At 37.6% G+C, this 20,170-nt stretch overlaps 1 protein-coding gene across 4 annotated transcripts in view; it reads right to left on the bottom strand.

Moving 5' to 3' along the window:
• BMPR1B (bone morphogenetic protein receptor type 1B) overlaps positions 1-20,170 on the bottom strand; it is a 397,543-nt gene that overhangs the window by 273,018 nt on the left and 104,355 nt on the right. For 3 of the 4 annotated variants that reach the window (XM_016951892.4, XM_016951890.4, XM_054683200.2), the window contains exon 2: positions 9,031-9,100. The exons of the other annotated variant lie outside the window; for it this stretch is intronic. The gene's annotated coding sequence lies outside the window, so the exon portion shown is untranslated. The remainder of the gene's footprint in view (positions 1-9,030; positions 9,101-20,170) is intronic. 4 annotated transcript variants of the gene reach the window in all.

The following is a 20,170-nucleotide window of genomic DNA, read 5'->3' as shown; positions in this document are numbered from 1 at the left end:
CTGCAAAGAGTGTTAGATACATGGAGAAGGGAAGTTTGGGGGCATTGCTGCATTTACTCAATCATAATCTGTAAGTATAAAATGTATGTTTGCAGTTGATATTTCATAAGATGCCATCTTATTCATGTCTGAAAATTTTATTAACACCTAAATAAGGTTATGAGAAACTCAAGAACCTCCCTAGGGTGGTTATAACTCTTATCCAATTTGAAAGTATCCTCCATTTAACTGACTTGAGGTCAGCTTTTTGTTTTTTTTGAGACAGAGTCTCGCTCTGTCTCCCAGGCTGGAGTGCAATGGCACCATCTTGGCTCACTGCAACCTCAGCCTCCTGAGTTCAAGTGACTCTCCTGCCTCAGCCTCCCAAGCAGCTGGAATTACAGGCTCCTGCCACCACACCCAGCTAATTTTTGTATTTTAAGGACAGATGGGGTTTCACCATGTTGGCCAGGCTGGTTTCGAACTCCTAACCTCAAGTGATCCACTCATCTCAGCCTCCCAAAGTGCTGGGATTACAGGCATGAGCCACCACGCCCAGCCGAGGTCAGTTTTTTATATGAAACTGGAACAGTAGGCAGTTAGTTAAGACGTTTACTCCAAAGGGCACTGAAAATCTACTAAAGGCTTTCAATTGAGGACGTTAGATCATTACTTTTGAAACCTTGGAAGACCACTCTGACTTCAAGGGGGACCTTAGATTGGCATGAAGCAGATTAGAGTCAGAAAAATATTCTTTTAGCAGGCTGTAAGTTATACAGTAGTTTAAAGCAAAAGATGATAGTGCCCTTGGATCAAGGTACTGACAGTAAAAATGACTAAAAGTTGACAAAATTTGAGGGCTAGCTAGGGGTGGAATTGAGTATTCTGTTAAATGGGTATTCAACACAATTACTAAGTGCCAAATACTCTGGTAGGTTCTAGGGAATCAACAGTCCATCTACTTGTGAAACGTTGAGCTTAATGAAGAATAGAGACATGAATCAAAAAAATCACATGTTCCTCAAAGGATTACTGAAAAATCATCTGCTTTACCCTTAGTCTAACAATAGTTTAACTGCAAATTGACCCAATTTATTGACATATCTTTAATACTTCAAAGGGACTAAATAATTATTAGCACATTAATATGTATTACAGAATATATTCCTTAATACATATATAATATATTCCTTAATATATATATTGAATTATAAAATACATTCTCTTTAGATAAAAAACAAATTAAGTTATTAATGAGCTGCTTGATTTTTTTACATAAACAATCTCAAATATTTTGTAAAATAGAGAAAGGGTGTAAACAACAAAGAAATGAGCATGTGGATGAGTAATGAATACGAGATCCTTGGAGAATAAGCTATCACAGTAGTATCTGATTAGTAGCAGAGAGAGAATATAAGATAAGGCCATCTATAATGTTAACATGATAGGATGCAAAAACTCTGTTTTGTCTTGTTTGAACAGAGACTCCTTTGAGACTCTGATAAAGCTATGGGCTAGAAAATGTACACACACAGAAATCTGGCATGTAGTTTCAGAGAGTTCACAGACACTCTCTCCCTCAGATGCACGTCACTTTATAATAAACAAACAGCTCTGGACTAGAATCCAGCTGATACAGTTCTCTCATCAGTGGAAGAAGGGAGGTGAGCTCAGTCACTTTTCGAAGTCTATTTTCAAGGCTCTCTGGGATGACGCCTGCAAAGGCAGATGAGTAGAAAGAACCCTGCACTGAGAATAGGGTGCAGGCTAAAAACACAAGGGAATTCAGGGAAGGAAACACACACACACACACACATACACACACACGCACACACACACAGGAAAGAAAAGGTCACCCTTTTTGATAATTCAGCCTGGGGCTAGTTCTGATCCTACCTCTAAGCATTCTGAAGGTGATTCAGTTTGCACTGCCAACCAAATCAGAGCAATGATAATGTTGTAAACCATGAATTCCCACATTTGAAACCATGAAAACTGATAAACAATCTTTACAAAAAACAATTAATTCTACTTCTATCCCATGGTGCAGAAGGAGATCTGAAGACCCTCCCTATGAAAATCACAAACACTGTACCTTTCAAAAGTACTGTAAGTCAGACTGACCTAAATTCAAATCTCCACCCTACCAATTCTAGCTGGGTTAACCTGTTATCAGGTAAGTAAAGTCTCTGATTCTGATTTTCTTCATCTGCAAAAAGAGGATTATAAAATCTCCTCTGCTTTAAAGAGTTATTGACAAGATAAGATGAAACAACATATGCTGAGTGCTTAGCACAGTAGAAGGCAGCTATACCAAACACCACCACCAAAGGTGAAAGGCAAAATCACAATTTTCAGCTAAATATTTATGTTATTTCTACTCCTGTTCCCCACTCTCAAGCTAAACTTTGATGAAGAGAAAAAGTTTCTTGGTTCCAAGATTAAGGCAAAGCTATACTTGTTCCCATATGAAAACATAAAATATATTTAGTGAAAGAATTGTTCTTGCATCCTAGAAGAGAAAAAACACAAAAGACTATCATGTTCCCTCTGTGTGCTATGAAGAAAATATTCCTCTATGGAAGGGGAAATAATTTTTTTAATTAAAAAATCCATGGAAAGATGTCATCCTCCTCTATCCTTCCATGGAAATAAATAGAAAAAAAGAGTGAGGGGGACAGTAGCATAGGAACCTTTTTCATGCCAGTATTTCCAAACGGGCTGTCCATTAGATTCCCTACACAGCTTTTCACACATTCTTGAGTTTGAAATCCAGAATCACAATCTTTTAGAGATGAGAATCGGGTATTTTCCAAAGCCTCATTAATTTAGTCAGGTGCATAGCCAGGGTTGAGACACTGTCTTATCCCTAAGTCTTTCCTTTCACTTATAAACCACTATAGGGTATCTCAGCCTATTTAACAAAGATTATTTTCAGAGCTAAAAGGCAGCTTAGCCATCAGATGAGGTGAAACCAATAGCCTTATTTTATGGCTGAAGAAAAAAAGGCCTAGAAAGGTCGAAATATTAGGCCAGGTGCAGTGGCTCATGCCTGTAATCCCAACACTTTGAGAGACCAAGGCGGGAGAATCACCGAGGTCAGGAGTCCGAGACCAGCCTGGCCAATGTGATGAAACCCCGTCTCTACTAAAAATACAAAAATTAGCTGGGTGTGGTGGTGCACACCTGTACTCCCAGCTACTCAGGAGGCTGAGGCAGGAGAATCGCTTGAACCTGGGAGGTGGAGGTTGCAGTGAGCTGAAATCACACCACTGCAATCCAGCCTGGGTGACAGAGTGGATTGCAAAAAAAAAAAAAAAAAAGTGGAAATATTACACTTGCCCCAGCCTAGAACTTGAACCCAGCTCCTCTCATTGCCAAATTCTTCTGCTGAAGATCACCTATGCAGTAACTTGCCGAGGACACATGACCTGAATCTATTCATGAGGAAACACCAAAACCAAAACAAGAAACATTCTTCTAAATATGCATGTGTTTGTGGGGGAGAGGCCCTATATCCTTCAACAATAGTAACGTTACAGCCAAATTCACAGAGACAGTAAGCATAATGGGGGTTGCCAGGGACTGAGGGCTGGAAAACAGAGTTAGAAGGTACAGTTTCAGTTGCAGAAAACGAAAATGTTCTGGAGATGGATGATGGTAATGGTACAAGAATGTAAACATACTGAATGCCACAGAACCACATACTTGAAAATGGTTAAAATTGTCCATTTTATGGTATACACATTTTGCCACAATAAAAAATGGCAATATTATGCAAGGTAAAACTTCAGAATTATGATGTTGCATCTTTTCCACACACAAGAATTTTCTGACTTTAAAAGTTGATTAAAATATTTTAGGGCTGGACCCAGTGGCTCAGTCCTATAATCTCAGCACTTTGGGAGGCCAAGGAGGGCCAATCACTTGAGATCAGAAGTTCAAGACCAGTCTGGCTAAAATGGTGAAACCCCGTCTCTACTAAAAATATAAAAATTAGCTGGGCGTGGTGGCACGCCTGTAATCTCAGCTACTTGGGAGGCTGAGGCATAGAATCGCTTGAACCTGGGAGGTGGAAGTTGTAGTGAGCCATGATTGCATCACTGCACTCCAGCCTGGGTGACAGAGTGAAACTCTGTCTCAAAAAAAAAAAAAAAAAAAAAATTCATTTTAATGGTCAGGCGCAGTGATTCACGCCTCTAATCCCAGTACTTCAGGAGGCCAAGGCAGGAGGACTGCTTGAGCTGAGAAGTTCGAGACCAGCCTGGGCAACACCGTACAATCCCATCTCTACAGAAAAACAAAACAAAATTACTCCAAGGTGGTGGTGTGTGCTTGTAGTCCCTGCTACTCAGGAGGCTGAGGTGGGAGGATTGCTGCCCAGGAGGTTGAGGCTGCAGTGAGCTATGATCGTGCCATTGTACTCCAGCCTTGGCATCAAAGGGAGACTTTGTCTCAAAATAAGTAACATAAAAAGTAAAAATAAAAATATATCATTTTAATGCATTGTTTTTAGGGCATATTTGCTGTTCTGCCTTGAATTTACGGAGACAAGTTAGAAGTACAGTACTCTGAAACTCTGCCAATTCTTGAATGAGAACCAACCAAAGACATATAATGCTTCAGCTCTAGGGCCATCCTGCTAGGAAAATTCTATTTTTTAGTAAATGAGAAACACACATATACTTAACAGCATGTTGCATGTTTTTTAAAAAGTCAAAAATTATGAATAAAATAATAATAATTTGTATTGTCATTTTATATAATAAGATGTTCCATAAAAATATTTTGTTACGATAATCACTTCTCTTAGATACCGGATGAATACCACAAATAACAAATCTGTAACTAATTAAATTCAAATTTAGTCTAGGAATTCCAAACGATCCATATGGTTGGTTTAACCATAGTATTTTCAATATACATTGTTTTTTTCTTTTAAAGTATCAAACTTTGTATTAAAAACTGATTTTTCACTGTGTAGTATAGTCTTGCCCATATGCACACCAATTTAATGACAGAAATATATCATGAGATATAGTTATTAAACAAAATATTTTTCTACTTCTAATTCTATAATAATGGGGAAAAAAAAATTTAAAGATCTCCTGGACGAAACAACAGGAAAAGAAAAATCACTGGATACTAGAAAAATAAGAACCAAATGTATTTTATTTATTTTTATTTTTATTTATTTTTGAGACAGGGTCTCGCTCTGTCATCCAAGCTGGAGTACAGTGGTGCTAACACAGCTCACCACAGCCTCAACCTCTGAGCTCAAGTGATCCTCCTGCCTCAGCCTCCTGGAGTAGCTGGGACAACAGGCACACCCCAGCACACCTGGCTAATTTTTTAAAATTTTGTATAGACACCAGGTCTAGCCATGTTGCCTAGGCTGGTTCCAAACTTGTGGGCTCTAGCAATCCTCCTGCCTTGACCTCCCAAAGAATCAAATGTAAACACTCAAATAAATCCAAATGTTTTACTTGACACTTTTCGTTAATACCTTAAACATTTTAAGAGTCCCTTGTTCTTTTCTATTCTACCAGGAAGTATAAGGTACTGCCAAAGAGCATAGGATTTACAATCATATGACCAGTTCAAATACCAGCTCTACCATTTACTTGCTGGATTATCTTACATAGGTCACTCAATCTTGCCTTGCCTTAGATTCCTCATTTACAATCACTACCTAAGATTGTTAGGAAGAGTGAATGACAAAATAGATCCAGAAACATACCACATAATTCATCTATTTTTGCTATTTAAATTGTCATTTTTCCAAATCTGGAAATGAGAAGAAATTATAATAGGAGATATACCTAATGCTAAATGACAAGTTAATGGGTGCAGCACACCAACATGGCACATGTATACATATGTAACAAACCTGCACATTGTGCACATGTACCCTAAAACTTAAAGTATAATAATAAAAAAAATAAAAAATCTATTAAACCTGCCTGAATATGCAATGTGAAACTGCTATACTTCAATAAATTCATTAAAATAGAGGGTAAATAAATGGTAGAAATATTTGATATAAATGACAGTCAAAGAGCTGATCATCTTAATTACATAAGGAGGTCACACAAATTAGTAATAAACTAAAACTGTAATAGACAAACTAGAAAACACATGAACTGGGAACTCACAGAAGATGAAATACAAATGCCTACCAAGCATATCAGAAGTAAAAAAAAAAAAAAAAAAAAAGCAGAACCTGTTAAATGAAATGTATGGGAGGCCACTGGTTTGGACTGAGCTTCTGCACTAGGCCCTATATACCAGACAAGACCAAAATGGAGTAACTCAGAATGCAGTCATTATCTGGCTGGGAGCCACATAATCAAACTGAACTTTGAAATGGGCCTGTTTTCAGAAAAAAAATTAGGAGACGCAAAGCAGCCAATGAGGAGGAGCCTAGTTTACCTGGGCCAGTGTAACAAGAAAGTCCTCTCTGTTTTAATTCTATAAGGAAAGTTACTTTGAAATGACCAATTCACTTTTCATTTCCTGTTTCTGCTTTCTTCAGCCCTTTCCGGCCTATAAAAATAACGTCCTCTGCTCAGCTCATGGGAGCACCTTTTCTAAATGTTTAGATGAGATGCTACTGATTCATGAATTGCTAATAAAAACCTAGTATCTTTAAACTAAATTTGTTGCAATTTTGGTTTTTAACAAACCTTAGGAGGAATTAAAAAATAGCATATTAAAACAGTGGAAACCAGTCCCCTCTATGCTCCTGAAACAAATATTAGTCATACAGCATTCCTGAAAGCAATTTTGCAATATGCTTAAAGAGCCTTTAAAAATGTTCTCATTCCTTGATCTAATTATTCCACTGTCAGGAACATATCCTAGAAATAAAACCTGAAATAATAAAATATAAGATGATACAAGATGGTAGAGCCATTAAAATTTTTTTTATAAGACCATTCATCAATATAGGCGATATCATTCCAATCTAAATGCATATACACACACACACGCACACATGTGCATGCACACAAACACAGGAAATATAAAAGTGCTGATATGGAAGTGGTGTAATTTACCTTTTGCTACCAAATTTGTCTAATAAGCATAGATTATTTTCACTAATAAAAACACTGTTTTAATTATTCTATTATTAATAAATATTACACTTCTATACATATATAAAATGTATCTCAATGTATTTGATAGTTGATATCTCTGGAAAAATATGTTTGCATTTCAGTTTCTACTTTCCTTGGCCTCACTTTCTTATAGTTTAAAAACTTAATTTACCTGCTGAGCCATTCCCACTGTTCTGGCAAATCTTCAAAAAAACAGACATTATAATTCCTACTGGGGGTAGGGGATGTAGGATCTAGATTAATCTAAATTAATCCTAAAATGTATTTCTAGAGAAAGGTGCCTATAGGCACCCGCTCTCGTTCTCTCTTTGCAGAGCCTAGTGCACAGGCAGTGGTTTTCTCTGCTTTCCGATTTACCTCAGTTCACTAACAGGAAATGCCAACCCTAAGGCCAATCCATCTGATTGGTTCTCTAACCCCATCCCAACTCCTGGTAAAAGGCCCCTTTCCCCTGGGGTTAATTTCTGATCCCATCAACAACTGGAAGCATGACTCAAAAATGAACAAAACCTTTTCCAAACCCCTCACCCTGGTAGGAAGGTTCCTGATGCCCAGCCCCACACTTCAGATGCTAACTTTTGGAAAGAGACAGCAACCCAAATCAAGACCAATTATTTCTGGCTTACTCCCCAACCATCTCTCTCCATGAAGAAAATTCTATGATTCTGATACTTGAATCAATGTGAGTTTTTATGCACAGTGGCATAATATGTGGCCCAACTGAAACTTACTATGCTGAAAATTTAACCTCACAACACTTAGCCAGGGGAAAAACATATATATTGTGTTTATAGCCCCGAAAGGAGTAATACTAATACTTGTAAAGCACATTATTTCTGCTTTCTTAATTAAAATTATGCTACCATCTTTTAATATGGTTATTTTTAAGCCAGCAATGAAATATTTTATAAATATGCAAAAGTAAGTTTCTGAAAACTTTACTGAGTAGATTTATAAGGATTTAAAGTATAAAAAATTTCTGATAGAGTTCACTGGAGTAAAGTCAAACCCATTAAGAAGTGTAACATGTATTCATCCTACATTTGTTCATGTGTTATTAGAAAAGATATATCAAAAGTAAAGCACATCCTCCCATCATTATTATGAGCCAGTTCAAATTGTTCAAATAGTATTATAGGTTTTCAGTATAGCACTGAAGTAAAGATCAGGAGGTCTCAATGTAATTCCAACTCTACCACTTAACTATCTACATAATCCTGGGCAATTTTCTTAATTTTCCAATGCTTCAGTTTTAACATCTATAAAATGGGAATATTAACAGAACAGTTTTCACAGACTTGTGAAGAACAAATTGAATTCATTTAAAGCATTTGTAATAGCATTTGAACACTGTAGCACACTATAAAAATAGCTATAATAGGAGTAAATGCTTAGAAAAGTCTCCAAGTTAACGTTCACTAATATACGTGGGTCAGAGGTAGGGCCTCTGAAGTCCACACCACCTGTTTCACATTTGCCCTCTAAAATGAGTGACACCAACTAGAACTATCAGCATGAAAAGTATAATGGATGGATTTGCTTTAAAATGGCATAATGTTGTAATCTAGTTTGTATTAACCTGAAACATGTTATCGTGATGATATCAGCAATGGTTGGTAAAAGGTTATTACCAAGTGTGTAAACGTTTGAGGAACAGACTAAGTGTGTAGGCCAACATTTCAAATGAAAAGCACAAGTTACTTTCTCATTATAGAACAAATCCACATCCACCTTGTCATGTTGATTTACATCAGTTTCCTTATCTTATGTGTTTTTACTGATAACTAAAGGAACAATTGTAGATTCCATTCATCTTATAAAATATATTATCTTTCTGTTAACTTCAGCATACCACAAAGTCGGAATGTCAAAAAGCAGTGACGATGCCTACCAAACATCTCAAATTATTTAATAATTACTATGAACTTACCTTTATCAACAAGGCATGAAATGACCTTCCTTTCCTTTCACATCTAAGAAAGAGTAGGCTGAACTCCACCCTGTCAACAAAGAGACAAAAACTGAATTGCTATTTGTGGCTTGAGAAAGGTTTATTATTATTTACCAGTTCAAATGCAGAATCATGGTAATACATAATGGAACTGGGGGATGGGGGGGGAAGTACAGTTCTTCCGTTTTTTTTCTTTTGAGATGGAGTCTCACTCCATCGCCCAGGCTGGAGTGCAGTGGCGCGATCTTGGCTCACTGCAAGCTCCGCCTCCTGGGTTCACGCCATTCTCCTGCCTCAGCCTCCCAAGTAGCTGGGACTGCAGGTGCACGCCACTACGCATGGCTAATTTTTTGTATTTTTAGTAGAGACGGGGTTTCACCGTGTTAGCCAGGATGGTCTTGATCTCCTGACCTCGTGATCCGCCCACCTCGGCCTCCCAAAGTGCTGGGATTATAAGCGTGAGCCACCACGTCCAGCCTCATTTGTTATTATTAATAGAAAAGATGTACTAAAACTAAAGCACATCTTCCCATGATTATTGTGAACCAGTTCAAATTGTTAAAACAGTATTACAGGTTTTCACTATAGCACTGTAGTAGAGATCAAGAACACCTCAAAGTTCTAACTTTTGGTGTAATTTTTAACAAAGTTCTAACTTTTTACTATAGCACCTCAAAGTTCTAATGTTTGAGCTCCTAGCTTATGAATAAGAGAAAATATAATATTCCATATAATAGAATTACAGACAACATATGATGTTTCTCTGGTATCTTTCCAAAAAGAAGCAAATACTAAGTCTTACTAGACTTACAGTTTGGGGATGTTACTTAGTGCAAGGATTTTGATACTTAAATAATAGCCACAGATTTATTTATTTATTTATTTATTTATTTATTTTTTGAGATGGTGTCTCGCTCTGTTGCCCAGGCTGGACTGCAGTGGCACGATCTCAGCTCACAGCAAGCTCTGCCTCCCGGGTTCACGCCATTCTCCTGCCTCAGCCTCCAGAGTAGCTGGGACTACAGACGCCCGCCACCACGCCCGGCTAATTTTTTGTATTTTTAGTAGAGATGGCGTTTCACCATATTGGTCAGGCTGGTCTCGAACTCCTGACCTCAAGTGATCTACCCGCCTCGGCCTCCCAAAGTCCTGGGATTACAGACAGGCAGGAGCCACCGCACCCGGCCAATAGCCACAGATTTTAAGAGTAAATATATAAACTGACTTTGATCTATAACATTTTTCTAATCAAGTTTACTTACTAAAAAATAGAAAGCAAAAGGTAATCAGATTTCTATAGCCTTTTGTTAGTATTCACATCACCAATACCCTCTTCTACTAAAATGTATAAATCACAATTAGATTTTAGATATAAAATATATTTTTCTATATTTACATATGCTCCATGATTTCCATATTTTCCAAAACATAAACAAAAAGAGACACAAGCTTAAAGGAGAAAACTGAGAGCAGTATGGCTGTGGTAGTCAAATTAAGGTCAAAAATAAGACTATAGCAACACTTTCCATTCTAAAAATAGAATTACTATATGACCCAGCAATTCCACTGTTGGATATATAATCCAAAGAATTGAAAGCAGAATCTCAAAGAGATATTTGCACACCCATGTTCACTGCAGTATTATTCACAATAGTCAAAAGCTGAAAACAACCCAAATGTCCACTGAAAGATGAATGGATAAAACAAAATGTGGTATGTATATATATATACACACATACACATATATATACACACATATATATATAATATTTAGCTTTAAGAAGGAAATCCTGTCACATGCTACAAGATGGATGAACCTTGAAGACATCATGCTAAGTAAAATAAGCCAGTCACTACAAGACAAACACTGTATGATTCCACTTACATGAGGTATCTAAAGTACTCAAGCTCAAACAAACAGAAAGAAGGTAGAATGGTGGCTGCCAGAGACGTGAAGAAAAGAAAATGAGGCTTGTGGCTTAATCCAGAGTTTCAGGTCTGCAAGATGAAAAAGTTCTGGAAATCTGTTGCACAGTAACGTGAATATACTTAACACAGCTGAACTGCACTTAAAAATGGTTAAGATAGTAAATTTTATGTTACATGTATTTTACATTAATTTTTTAAACGCAATAAGACACATAACACACAGGAAGATAGAAGTAAGAATTCATGGTCGGGCCGGGCACAGCAGCTCACGCCTGTAATCCCAGCACTTTGGGAGGACAAGGTGGGCAGATCACAAGGTCAGGAGATCGAGACCATCTTGGCCAACATGGTGAAACCCCATCTCTACTAAAGAAATACAAAATATTAGCTGGGCATGGTGGCGCACGCCTGTAGTCCCAGCTACTTGGGAGGCTGTGGCAGGGGAATCGCTTGAACCCAGGAAGCGGAAGTTGCAGTGAGCCGAGATCGCTCCACTGCATTCCAGCCTGGTGACAGAACGAAACTCCGTCTCAAAAAAAAAAAAGAATTCATAGCCTTGAAGTATGGGTAAGATTTGTCAAAGCAGAAATACAGATGGAAAATCCTGGTACAAGATTCAATCTGCAAAAAGTCATCTCCAAACGATGAAGGAAAAAAAGCAAAAGTTCAGGTAAACAACCACCTAATAGAAGAGTAACTCAAATAAAACTAGAAAGGCAAATTGAGGGTCGTTCAGTAAGGTGGTCAGTACTTAAGGGAGAGTATCCGAAGTGACAGAACAAGTAAAGCTCTGACCATATGGACCGGAGGTGAGAGGAAGTAGTCGGACACCTGTTACAAGTTTTGCTCAATGCTGACCCAGGAAGTCTGGCTTATGGCCAAAAAAAAAAATCATATAGATTATTTCTAGATATAGTACGGCACATCAGGTAAATGTGAAGTTGTACTTGGGGGCCCTACAGGCAGCTGAATCAGTTGGGTTTCCCATAAAGACATATCCTAGAAAACCTTCAAACCCAGTATGATTACATTACCTTTAAATTGTATCAAACTGAAATTTCTTCACTCTAAAACTTCTTAGGTGCAGAAACTGCCTCGTACAACTTTCACATCTAAAGTTCAGTTTTATACTCACAGAAAGCATTATGTAAGTAATTGCAAAACAGATAATCATCTTTTACTGCTGAATATTTACATGGGGATATATTAAACACTTGAAATTGGTTATTGTTCATTTTTGAGACAGGGACTAGCTCAGTCACCCAGGCTGGCGTGCAGTGGCACATGCTCAAGCGATCCTCCCACCTCAGCCTCCAAAGTAGCTGGGACTACAGGCATGCTCCACTGGCATCCAGCATTTTTCTTTGATAATAAAAGAAAAATCTTAAATATCACAAAAACCCAGCAGATTCATCAATTCTTATAAAATATGAAGACAAAATTTCTAATTTCTCATCTGAAAAGGTTTAAAAATTCATACTTCTACTTTAATCAAAAGTTAGAATTTCAAAATTTATATTTCAAACAAATACTTGCAATCATCACTAAACATGCTATTGATAGGGGCTTTTATACTCTATTGCTTCTGGGTTTAAAAAGTGACTTTGAAAATATTTTTATATGTTTAAAGGGTATTTAAAACCAGTTTGCACTTGAAAGCTTTGTCTACAAATATTTACATTTATCTTTATTTAAATTATCATTTTTTTCTGAATTTCCAAGCCATACTCTAGGGCTTTGCCTTCAAAGCTATAGAAGCTAAAAGATTTTAAAAGTGCCTTGTGAGGTCACAGAGAATGCCAGGGTGCCGGTAAGAGAAAGCAGACCTCACTGCCTGGATGTCAATTTTCCAGCTCCTGGGCACTCGCTCACAAGAGCACCACAGCTTAAAATGATTATAAAGATAGCATTAAGACAATTAAACAAATTACTTGGAATCAAGAGTACTTAAAACCTATTCCTAACCTGAATAAAAGGTACAACCTTAGAAATTGAGGTAAATTACAGAAAAGTGTTACAACATGAGTAAGCATTCATTTGTTTTCCTTTTGCAATTTAAAATTTTTCGAGCATTCTAGAATCAAACCTTGGGGTATTTCAGCAATGCATACAAACTAAGGAAGGCCTTAAAGTATTTCAGTAATGCATCAACACTCAAAATAGCTTGTATATATAGGTAGTAAACTAAGTTGTTGAAAATTGTTTGACTATTCAGTATCCTTACTGGAGCAATCAAACCTTTTCTGTATGTGTTTACCTTGTATTATCTTTTAAAATAATGGAATATCGAAGATCTTATTCTCTAGTATGAAATTGTAAGTGAACAATATAACTAATTATTAAATTCTGGAGTCCAAAAAATTCTAAAGATTCTGATGTAAAATTAAGTTTTTTCTTTTCAAAACAAAAATCCATGGAATATGTGGGGGGAGGGGATATAGATTTCCTTCCTTCTTAGAAAGGGTTTTTAAAGAATAACATGAGTACTTCATAAATCAAGAAACATGACATTCACAATATATTAACAATCTTGAAGGTGTAAAATACTTATATATAAAATTATGAAATGCATGTGAAGCCTTAAAATAGCAGAAAAGATTAGTAACAGTTCCATGATCCAAACATGTCCATTTTTTTACCATACCAAGACTAATATCTTACTTTACAAAGGATGTATGCATTAGCTTATTTAATCCTCATAATAAGCACACAGTACTTTACATATAGCAGAATGCAGAGCAGCAAAGAAACAGGTCTTGGAGTCAGGCAGTCCTTGGGTATGAATTCTAGCTTTATGTTTACTGGCTGTGTGATATCGGGCAAGCTGCTTAACTTCTCTAACCCCTGGTTTTCTCATCTGTAAAACTGGGATAATGCCTGCCTCCAATTTACTACATGAATTAAATAACATAATGCACACAAAGCATTTAACAAAGTACCTCTTACCCGCCCCCCCTCCCCCGCCGAAAAAACCATCATCATTTACAGATAAGTGTCTGTAATTCAATAAACAGAGTGCACTTGAGAACTTGGGATGTTCAGCTCCTCACCTAAGGCTATTTCCACAGTTCCATAATTGTTTAAGAGCCTACCAAAAGACACCTTCCAACGTTAATGTGGGAAACTCCAAACTCTGAGGCAGGGTACCCTTCTTTGTAACATCTTTGCTTCCAGAGTGAAGTCAGAATCCAACGCAAGATGAAATGTTGGGCAATTATCAATTCATTGTGCTAATAGAGGCTAATTTTTGCTGAAGACTACCAAACCCACAGAGAATGTAAACCCATCACAACCAAAACTTTCAGGTTAAGTCTAACATACTCAAGAAAAGTCAAATTAAACAGTAGAACACTAAATCATTTATTATTATTCCCAATGCTCCATTCTCTAAGGCATAATGAAATGAGCAAGAGGACTGAGGGAAATAAAAGCTAAGGATGCTATTAATCCAAAACTTGCACTGATAACTTAGAGCTGACAGTTTCTTTTATAGCAGTAACTCCATAACCATCACATGGCAAATAGCATAACCAAGTAAAGATGTTCTCTACCACAAGTGGTAAAACTCTCTCTCTCTCTCTCTCTCTCTCTCCTCTCTCTCTTTCTCTCTCTCTTTCATTAAAACATTTCAAAAAATCTTGGCAGGAAGTAGAGAGAAAGGGAAGTCAATCCACTGAGAGCTCCAACCAGCAAGACACTCCACAGACACAGTGATTAAGAGCTAGTGTATGACTACGAAGGTCCTTGAGAGCCAAAAACCTATTCTTCAAGAGTGCATTCCAAGTTTAGTGCAAGAAAATCATAAAAACAAGCCCAAATACGGCATGAAGTTCACATTGCAAGAACCCCTGTAACATGACTTTTATCCAAAAGTTTAAACGCAAAATTTAGTTAAGACTGATCAGAGTTTATAAAAATAGAATTTTAAAAGGCCATTTAGAACATAAAGATAAATTTTCCTTAAAACCTTTCTTTGCAACTTCTTCTCTAATATAACTTTGTAAATCTACTGACTACATAGATTTTCAACCCTATTACCCATAAAGTTTGCTAAATATCCCTTGAAAGTACTACTAATAATGTATTCAGTCTAAAAGATACTTGTTATGCTGTACACAAGTATTCAAATATTGACCAGGCCTCAAGGGGGAAAGTGGTGCCTCTGTTCCGTACAACCATTAAGCTTTGCATCTTTAGAAAAAATAAGGGCCAAACTTACATAAAACATGAGCCATTTTATAAAAACTAAATTTTTAAAAGAAATGCTTACATGATCTCAGGAAAAATAACATTAAAATGTTATAGATTATAAAAACTATGCATACTTAGAAACACAGTCACATTTTATTTTATAATGAACAGGAGTATTTCAAATTCAAGTAGGCCTTTTGAACCCATTTAACATGGATGGAACATACCTCTAATTCAGTCAAACCTAAAAGAAGAAAAAGAAAAACTATTGGGTTGAAGTCTAGCCCATATGCAAAGCTGAATATTGAAGATACATGTTATCTGAATAGCATAAATATTTAGACAAAGCAGCTCAGATGAAAGAGCTGGCCATATACACTTAAGAGACTACATTTGATCATTTAAGAGAACCCTCAAAGAAAAAAGAAAAAAGGTATTTCAGCATGTGATCTGGAAGAAATTTTAGCATCACAGGAAATATCTGACTTTCTTCTGGTGCTTAGTAAAATAACGGAAAAAGGTTTAAAGAAAAAGAAGTGTAAAATTGTTTTCATACAATATATGAATGATGATTCTAGATTCTAAAAACCTCATGGAAGTTTTTTATCTTTGACATTTCAGAAAGAGTAAAACAAAAATCAGAAATTATCTGACAAGTAGAAATACAAATTATTACTCTTCCTTTAAAGCAAAGTGTGTGTGTGTGTGTGTTTGATAGTAAAATTTAATTCAAACAAATCATGAAGTTTAATTTTAAAAAAGAGGTTCTAGAGAATTTTAAGAAATAGTTTTTGACTGTTTAAGCCCTGTCCTCAGAGCACTCTAACATTTAACTGTTGAATGAGGACTCTATGGAGATACACACTACCATGCAAATAAGCAGTGCCATAGAAGAAACCAGCAGTTACAGAAGAAATTAAGCTACAACATTCAAGCCTTCATGCTGTAGTCTACCAAACTGGGAATACTTGAGATGAAATATATGTTATAAAGTGATTAGGTGAACATAAATACTCATCCTGTGCAACACCTTTGATTAATAATAAGTCAAATGCGTTATGCTAAATTCAAACACTTATTTTCATGATCTAGGAATATTTTCACTCTGTTGTTCACAGGCTCAAGCACTGGCATTTGCCTTTCCTTTGCCTGGGATGGCCCTTCCCTCAGATCCAACTGTCCAAACCTGCTCATCGTTCAACGCTGGAAACAAAGGACACTTATTGGTCCCTTCCAAGGAAATAGGATTTCATTTGGTCTCCCCACACTCAACTCCAATGACAGTGGGGAGCCCCCTTTTTTGGTGAATAAAAAAGTAAGGCATTCAGACACGTAATACCTCTGTAACAGGTTCATGTCTGTAATCTCAGCACTTTGGGAGGCCGAGGTGGGTGGATCATTTGAGGTCAGGAGTTCAAGACCAGCCTGTCAATATGGTGAAATCCCGCCTCTACTAAAAAAATACAAAAATTAGCTGGGTGGTACTGATGCACACCTGTAATCTCAGCTACCTGGGAGGCCGAGGCAGGAGAATCACTTGAGCCTGGGAGGCAGAGGTAGAGGTGAACTAAGATCACCCCACTGCACTCCAGTCTGGGTGACTGAGTGAGACCCTGTCTCAAAAGAAAAAAGAAGAAGAAGTAAGGCTGGGTATGGTGGCTCACACCTGTAATCCCAGCACTTTGGGAGGCTGAGGCAAGAGAACTGCTTGAGCCCAAACTTCTAGATTAGACTGGGCAACATGGTGAAACCCCATCTCTACTGAAAATACAAAAAAAAAAAAAAAATTAGCGGGGCACAGGCACGGTGGCACATGCCTATAGTCCCATGTACTCGGGAGGCTGAGGCAGGAGAATCACCTGGGGCCCAGGGGGCTGAGTGAATTGTGACTGCACCACTGCATTCCAGCCTGGGTGGGTGATGGAAGTGAGACTCTGTCTCCAAAAAAAAAAGAAACGGTGATCTTAATATGCAACTAAAACTAATCTTAATACAGTAATTACACAAGAATAAACATTTATTGGGCAATGTGTCAATCACATTTTGAAGGTTATGAAAACTTATGTTTTCCCAAGGGTTCAAAGACCAGTATTTTCAATTTGCTCCAGAAATTGTAAAAAGTTCCAGACATCCCAGGGAAACTCTAAAATGTTTTCTTTAGGTGAAATGAAGTGAAAAAGAGAAGAAAGCTCACAAAACAGCAAGAATCAAAATTAGAGAGACAGGCAGGGAAACTAAACTAAGGCTATTCCAAGGTGAAAACTGAGATGGTATTAACTGAGGCCCTAAGATGTAGGAGGAATAAAGAGGAGTAGAAGAACTCAGAATTAAGACAGTAGATGTAACAAGAATTAATGATCTATTGCTAGATTTCTAGTTTAAGCATCTGTGTATCTGGTGACATCACTCAGAAAGATGCCTCTTATCGGTAATAAACTGAAAGAACCAAGCTTGATGAGATTGAAAATGAGTGTAAAATTGGATATATTGAGTTTGAGGTGTCTATGGAACACACAAACATGTTGACCCCTTTTAATAAGGGTCAAGACTTAAGGTGAAAGACTTCCTATGTATGCATCTTCTGGAGGCATGCTTGAGAATGGGGTGTCTATCCAGAGAAAAGTTAACCATGCTAGAATGAGAGACAGTGGTTTCTTGGAACCTTTAGAACACAAATGTTTAAGAGGCAGGTAAGAGCCAGTAAAAGACCCCAGAGAAGGGAAAGTCATATAAATAAGAGGAGAAGATAAGTGAAAAATGTTATTCATTTAACTAATATTATTGTGTGCTCAATATGGGGCCCTACTGGATACAGGAGATAGGCCAGGGCCTGAAACAAGTGTCCATGGATCTGACAAATCACTGGTCATCAATGACTTGGTGAAAGCATTTCCAGCAAAGACTATAGTGAAATAAACAATGAATGAGGCCGGACACAGTGGCTCACGCCTGTAATCCCAGTACTTTGGGAGGCCAAAGTGGGCGGATCATGAGGTGAGGAGATCGAGACCATCCTGGCCAAAATGGTGAAACCCCATCTCTACTAAAAACACAAAAATTAGCCAGGCATGGTGGCGCGTGCCTGTAATCCAGCTACTTGGGAGGCTGAAGCAGGAGAATCGCTTGAACCAGGGAGTCGGAGGTTGCAGTAAGCCGAGATCATGCCACTGCACTCCAGCCTGGCAACACAGCGAGACTCCAACTCAAAAACAAACATACAAACAAAAACAAAAAAGCAATGAATTGGTGGTAAGGAACACAGACAGCCTTTTTCCAAAGGGAGTTACAGCAGCAGGTAGAGGCTGACACTGGACCAGGGAAGGATTTTGGACGGGAAAAGAGATGCTAAAGGAGGAGTTTAGCAGGGATGAAAAAGAGAAGAAAGAGAGAAGACAGATAATATGACTGGAAAAGAGTCTTGTTTCAGGGTGGAGGGGGGAAGATCCTTACACTGTGAAAGGAAGAAAGGCAGTATCGATATATGGAAATACAAGTGGATGTTGACACAAGGCAGAAACTGGTGCATGTCTCCGATGACCTCTATTTCCTTGGTCAGAGAAGAGAAATGTTAATCCTCTGAAAAAGTATTGGAATATATTGATGGAGAGAGCTTGAGAAGATGGATGGTGACATAACTCCTAAGTAGGAATGAGAAAGATAACATATGGGATAAACAGAATTTTTACTCAGCAACAATCAGCACCTAGAAAGCTAGGGACTATGAATTTATAGTGTCACCAATACACAAAGTTGTCAAACAATCCATGCATTCACCTCTATGCCAAAGGTTTAGGCATAAGCATAGACTTTATGACATGTACTTGTTTGTTTGTCTTGGGGGGTACTCAGTAAGTAGTATATTCTAAAATTATGGTATGCATCTGAAAACTCCTGACACAAATCAGAAAAATCCACTTAACACATTTGATAAGACCATTATCCTATGCCACCATCATCTCGAAAAAAAAATGTTTTTCAATGAGTCTGTTATGTAATGCATGTTGTTGTTCTTTCCTCTTAGCAAATAAAAACTGAAAATGAGGATTCGTTGCTAGAAATGTTGGATTTCACCCAGAGGCAATGGGAACCATTGAAGGATTCTTAAAGTAGAAAACAGCAGCTGGAAGCAGTGGCTCACGCCTGTAATCCCAGCACTTTGGGAGGCTGAGGCAGGTGGATCACGAGATCAGGAGTTCAAGACCAGCCTGGCCAATATAGTGAAACCCCATCTCTACTAAAAATTAAAAAAAATTAGCCAGGGGTGGCGGTGAGCGCCTGTAATTCCAGCTACTAGGGAGGCTGAGGCAGGACAATTGCTTGAACCTGGGAGGTGGAGGTTGCAGTGAGCTGATATGGAACCACTGTACTCCAGCCCGGGTGACAGAGCGAGACTCCGTCTCAAAAAAATTAAAAAAAAAAAACCCAGCATGAACAGATTTGTGTTTAGAACTATGTTCTATATTCTTATATTTAATAGATTAAAGTATACATTTATTTTTTCTGAATTAATCTAAAATATATCCATAAAACTTGAAGATTATTTGGGAGGCCAAAGTGGGCAGACCACAAGGTCGGCAGTTCGAGACCAGCCTGGCCAACACAGTGTAACTCCATCTCTACTGAAAATACAAAATTAGTCAGGCACGGTGGCACATGCCTGTAGTCCCAGCTACTCGGGAGGCTGAGGCAGGAGAATTGCTTGAACCCAGGAGGCGGAGGTTGCAGTGAGCCGAGATCACACCATGGCACTTCAGCCTGGGTGACAGAGTGAGACTCCATCTCAGAAAAAAAAAAGAAAGAAAGAAAAACTTGAAGATTATTAAAAATCTATATATCATTGCATTCAGGTGTATCATTTCTAAATTATAAAGCAAACCTCCATTTAACCACTAAACTATTAAAATGTTTTTTCATGTGTAATGCAAAAATACATACTGTTAGCCCTCTGTATCTATGGGTTTTACCAACAACAGATTGAAAAATTTTTTAAAGGGATGGC

The sequence above is a fragment of the Pan troglodytes genome, chromosome 3, assembly GCF_028858775.2.
Source record: "Pan troglodytes isolate AG18354 chromosome 3, NHGRI_mPanTro3-v2.0_pri, whole genome shotgun sequence".
In the NCBI taxonomy this organism is placed as follows: domain Eukaryota; kingdom Metazoa; phylum Chordata; class Mammalia; order Primates; family Hominidae; genus Pan; species Pan troglodytes.
This window is presented reverse-complemented; position numbering and strand designations above follow the sequence as displayed.